This window comes from Peromyscus leucopus, chromosome 1, assembly GCF_004664715.2.
Source record: "Peromyscus leucopus breed LL Stock chromosome 1, UCI_PerLeu_2.1, whole genome shotgun sequence".
NCBI classification, from domain to species: domain Eukaryota; kingdom Metazoa; phylum Chordata; class Mammalia; order Rodentia; family Cricetidae; genus Peromyscus; species Peromyscus leucopus.
In genome coordinates this window covers 118,514,333-118,520,332 of record NC_051063.1, presented here as the reverse complement: position 1 = coordinate 118,520,332, position 6,000 = coordinate 118,514,333, and positions in this window count along the sequence as shown.

The window sequence follows — 6,000 nt, the reverse complement described above, 5'->3', positions numbered from 1 at the left end:
CCTGTCCAGCAGGCCAGGTTATTAGGTAAGACCCGAGGATGCACCTCCTGAAAAACCAATGGGGCCGAGAGAGAAAGGAGAATAAGCGCGTAAAAAGGACAAAGTCAGTCTGAGTTGCATCAAGGTCTCGTATATTGCAAGGGAAGTAGGCTTATATACACTGATGTATAGGAGAAGTGAATAGGGGAAGGGAGGGGGATGGAAAGTTTCTGAAGAATAGAAGAATAGGATCAGGGCAAGGTCTCTTTGGTACAAAGCTTGTGCAACCGACCAGCCTGAACACGTTCCAGGAAGTTATTCTAAAAGTATATTAATCTAAAGGTACATTTTTGTGGTTTTTCTGGGAGTTATTGTTTTTTGTAACTTAGTAACGGATGTCAAAGGTGTAGTTACATCAGATCATCCAAGCAAGAAAGGTCAGAGCGCAGTCATCCAACTTTAGGCTCCCAACACAACCCTAGAGAAGCAAGGTAAAAAGGAGGACCCTAAGAAGGACAGGCATGAATTGCCCCAGGAAGGGGAAATTGTTAATGTCTCCTGGATAAACTGTAAGGGGAGTAGATGGCAGATGGATACATAAGGGATTGAGATGGCCAAGTTGGGGGAGGGGTGGAGAGGGAGAACAATGAAAGAGATATCTTGATAGAGGAAGACATTATGAGGTTACAAAGAAACCTATTGCTAGGAAAATCATCAGAAACCACAAGGTCGTTACCAGCTAGGACTCTTAGCATTAGTGGAGTGGGTACTTGAACTAACCATCCTCTTTAATCAGATTGGTGTCTAGCCTAACTATTATCATAGAACCTACATTCAGTAAGTGATGGAAGCACATGCAGAGACTAGTAGTCAAACACTGGGCTGAGCTCCTAGTGTTCTGTTGAGGAGAGGGAGAAAGGATGATAAGAGAAAGGGGTGACAAAATCATGAAGTGGAAAATCACAAAGACAGATGAACTAAGCTAGTGGAAGATAATGAACTCTGGACTGACAGCTGGGGAACCTGCATGGGACTGAACTAGGCTATCCTAATGAGGGTACCATTTGTGTGGCTTGATCTGTTTGTAGGTCCCTTGGCAGTGGGACTAGGACTTATGACAGGGACATGTCCTAGCCTTTTGGGGCAGATCCCTTATGGTATGATGCCTTGGGCAACCTTGATGCAGTGTGGAGGGGCTTGGTCCTGACCCAACTTGGCATACCAGGCTGTATTGTCTCTGCAAGTGAGGCTTTATCCCCTATAAGAGTGAATGGGGGTGGAAAAGCAGGAGAAGGGGAATGAGGGGGAATTGTGGTTGGTATATAAAATAAAAAATAAAAACAATATGATAATATAACAAAAATTCTCCCATCTCTCTTGGAAATAAACATTGCAAGATACACATCCAAGAGTATCCACCAGCTGTATATACTTGCAAAGGCTTTATATTTTGAGGGTTCCTGCATCTTGGCTTAGAAATCACACAATCATATCCATCATATATTTAGGAGAGGATCGCTGTAGATCCTGAAAAGTTAGCTGACTAGTCACATCAAGCCATGACAAACAAAAGGACAGAGTAAAGAACTACTAGGATTATTTAATAAATTGTTTATTAGAGTGAAAGAGCAACTGTGTCATCACAGACATTGATTAGAACAAGTTGTGAGAAATAACACAAGAATTTTAAAAACTCCATCTGTTCTCTAATTTTGTCAAACTGAAAGCATGTACAAACATGCTGGATGACGCAGATGATATGGATAAACAACACATGTTTATTGTACAGTGTACAGTCCCAACCATTTCTGATATTGGAATGGGGCTTCAAACAGTAAGGCAGGGAGAACAGACTCCTTTTGCCACATGTTTTAGTTAAGTTTCTGTTGCTATGAAGAGGCACCATGACGACAGCAACTTTTAAAATGAAAAGAAGTTAATTGGGGTGACTTACATTTTTAGAGCTTCATTCCATTATCCTCATGCTGTGACATGCCAGTGTGCAGGCATACATTGTATAGAAGTAGCTGAGAATCCTATGTCTTGCAGGCCACCTGAGGTCATTTGTGACACTGGGAATAGCTTGAATATAGGAGGACACTAAACCCATCCCCACAGTGACACACATCCTCCAACATGGCCAACACTTACTCCAACAAGGCTATATCTCTTAATAGTGCCAGTCCCTTTGGAGGCCACGTTTTTCAAACCACCACATCATGTTATTAGACACAGAGTTCAAGGGCTTTATTAAGAAAATTGAGTAATACTCTATTGTCTAGATATAACATATTTTCTTAAATCATTCATCCATTGGTAGACATCTAGCCTGTTTTCTATGTCTGGCTCATATGAACATTGCAGCAATGAACAGAGATGATTACTCTGTAGTAGGATATACAGCCCCTTGAGTATGTGCCCAAGAAGAGTTTTATGTTTTATTTTTTATTTCACATTTCTTTGATTGTGTGATCCAATTTTTCACTATATAATCTTAATGACCTAGTGTTCTCACTTATATTCCATCCACTCTTAGTGAGGCATTCCTCTGAATTTTTTTGTTTAAAGTCCTTAATTTTCCATTTAATTTATTATTTCATTTTGTTATTTTCCCCAGAAGTACAATATCTTTTTTTAAATTCTGTTTTGCTATCTTAAATTATTTTCATTAATTATTTCAGATATTTATATTTTTATGATTTCATTTTTTGAATTTATCTGTATCCTCTTTGAGTTTGTTGATTATACTTATCATACATATTTTGAAATCATTGTCTAGTATTTTTAGTAAGGCTCAAAATACTCGACCTGTGATGCCATCTCTCTAGCTTTTCTCTTCTCATGCTATCTCCATTTCACCATGATTACCCTAAGAGCTAAGGTTTTAAAGTATTAAAGTTTAGGAAAGAAATGAATTTCAATCATATCTATTTAAGTCCACATCACATGTATCAATTTTGGTGCAATAAAAAGGAAAGATTGTTTGTTACATTATAATAACATATGAAAATTCATGAATTTCCTTCAAAAATAGTTTATATACAAAATAACATATGGTAATCTCAGTCACTATGTGCCCAATGTTTTCCAGTTCGAAAAGGCAGTAATATAAAGAATACCTCCTGAGTAGAGAAATCCGCAACAATGCTTAAAGAAGTTTCCAGTCTTGGTGCTACAAGAAATTACTTAGCAGAATTACCTTAAGCATGGAAATGTTTAATTTTTTTGATTGCTCTAAGGGACAGTTTGTCTTGATTGGGAAGTCATGTGACAGGATCATGAGGCAGCCAGTTAAACCATATCTGTAGACAAGAAACTGACAAATATGAATGCTGCTGCTCAGCTCATGTTCTCCATTTTATTCAGTTCTGGAAACAAGCCAATGAAGTGTTGCCTCCTACACCATTCAGTCTAACATAAACCAATCCATATAGAAAATACTGAATAGATATTGTTGGCATTTTCTTATAATATTTACTATAACTCCCATCCAGGTGACAATCAATATTAAGAGCTATAACCACCTTGGTTTTTTCAGTAAAGTTCCTTTGCCTACGTAAGATCCTTCAATCTACATTAAAATTAAACCTTACAAGATAACATCCTCTAGTACCCACCAGCTGTACAGGCTAACAGAAATTTTTAGATTGGAGTCTTTCATCTATCTGGGCTTAGAAATTCCACACTCAAAGATTCCATACACCCTGGTCATGATCCATTTTAGACCCTGAGAAGGAATTTTGCTGTTATATCAGGGCATGTCAAAGAAAAGGTTAGAGGAAGGAACTTCTGGGATGATTTGATGAACAGTCTACTATAAGAAAAGTGTGACTTTGTTATAAGAGACACTGACTAGAACAAATTATAGGAAATATCACAGGGATCTTTAAGACCCATGCTATCCTTTTGCCTCAACAAAGTGAAAGCATGTACAAATATACTGGCAGACATGGATGGTGTGGAATACCATGTCATTCTGGATGTCAATTTTACAGGCCCTGGCATCCTGATACTAGACAGGCAACTCAATAGGTGAGCAAGGAACACTAGACTCCTTTAAGCATATTATTAACATACAATGTTAAAGAATTTTAGTAAGAAACTTGAGACCTTGATTGAAGAGAAAATCTGGAGGATAAAATAGTACCCACAAGTTCACACCATGGCAATAATAACTATGTATTTTATGAACATCTCATGAAATCCTAGAACTCTATGTAGAAGACATCTTCTTGCTAAGGACACCAATCCATCTTCAAAATGAATGACACTTTCCTATGATTTCTTGGTTTTAGCCAAAACATAGGAGTCAGTATGTAGTATCTTCAGGGGCCAGGTCCAATCTTCAAAGTGAATATCTAATATAAGTAAGAAAAACTCAAGTTTGGAGTTAAGAGTAAAGTTTAAACTGAGTTAGAAATCATACAAGTTCAAATCTGGAAAAGGACAAATATCTGATTCTCTTCCTACAGTATGAAAGGACAAATGAGTAACAAAGTTCTTTTCCCTCTGAGTCTATCTGGGCAATAGGAAATTCATGTTCCTTTTTTGTACATGTTTATGCCTGAGACTCTGCTAACTATATAAGTAAAAGGACCCACAGTTGCATTTGTTACTAGCATGAGAACAATTTTGTCCTTGCTACCTAACATTATGGTTCAACATTAGGATCTGAAGAGAACTCCTTTATTATTTATGTCATGCCTGAATCAGCCCATATTTTGCCCCCTATTATACCCCAGGGTCAATACTGATCACTTTGCTCATTTGATTTTGGTTCTATCATCTTTCCCATTCTTTTTCTGGGTAGGATATTTAGACAATGGGAAGTGATTAAATGTACTATGTCCTTCTCCATACATCTTCTCCCATATATTTTTTTTGCATGTCTTCATTTTAACTTATTTGCTTTGTTTTTTGTAGCTAATAATATTCTTTCAGCAATTCTAATACGTGGGTGGGAACACTGTACCAGTCTTCAAATCATAACAGACATTAATTATTCCATAGTATCATCATTTGTACCATCTCAAGTTTTAGTATACATGTACTTTCACATAGAAAAAAGGTTTAATTAAAAATCTTAAACTAATAACTATAATATACAGTGAGATGACCTGCTACTAACCCCACTTAAGGCTCTGTGCTTGATGTGTTAGCTTATTGAGTTCATATGTGTCATGCTTAGTTGATTTCAAAGGGTGTTTTTTTAACTCTTTCTGTCTTCCTACCCATGTGATTCTTAGAATCTTCCTGCCTCCCCTTCTGGGGTGATTCCATGATCTGTGACAGGAGGGGTTTGATGGAGACCTTCAATTTAAACCCTTTCTCAACATTATGTACAGCTGTAGTTCTCTGCATATGTTCCCATCTGCAACCAGAGATAGCTTCTATGGTGAAGATGGGATCAGACACTGATCTGTGAGTGCAGCCATTTATCCTCATCAATCAATTTATTTGTCTTCTTTATAGACCAGTAGTGATTTGTTTTACCCTTGGTCTCTAGGCTATACAGTATCTGGTTCTTGGTTACCCAAACATTGTCTGATGTGGGTTTCTTCTCCTTTAGTGGGCATTGGTCAAGTAAGACACTGGTTCAATATTTCCAGAAATTCTCTGCCACAATTGTTCTAGTATATTTTGTAGTCAGGACAGAGAAGTTCAAAGGACTCCTTATTGTGAGAATGAATGGGTCTCTGCCTCTTATGCCTGCTCTTGCATCTCTTTTCATCATGTTGGTTTCCTTATCCAACTTGATATCATATTTTTGGCTTAATATTACTATATTTTATTTTGTCATATTTGATTCTTACCTCTTAGAAGCCTGTTTTTTTTCTACTGATAGGAGGGAGTGGATCTGAAAGGTAGGGTAGGTAGGGAGAAACTGGAAGGAATAGTTTGAGGGAAAATTACAATGAAGATACAATTTATGAAAAAAGAACTTGTTTTCCATAAAAAAATTCAAAGGAAAACTTTTTAAAATGTGTGCTTCCTAGTATAAATTACCACATGATACCATGC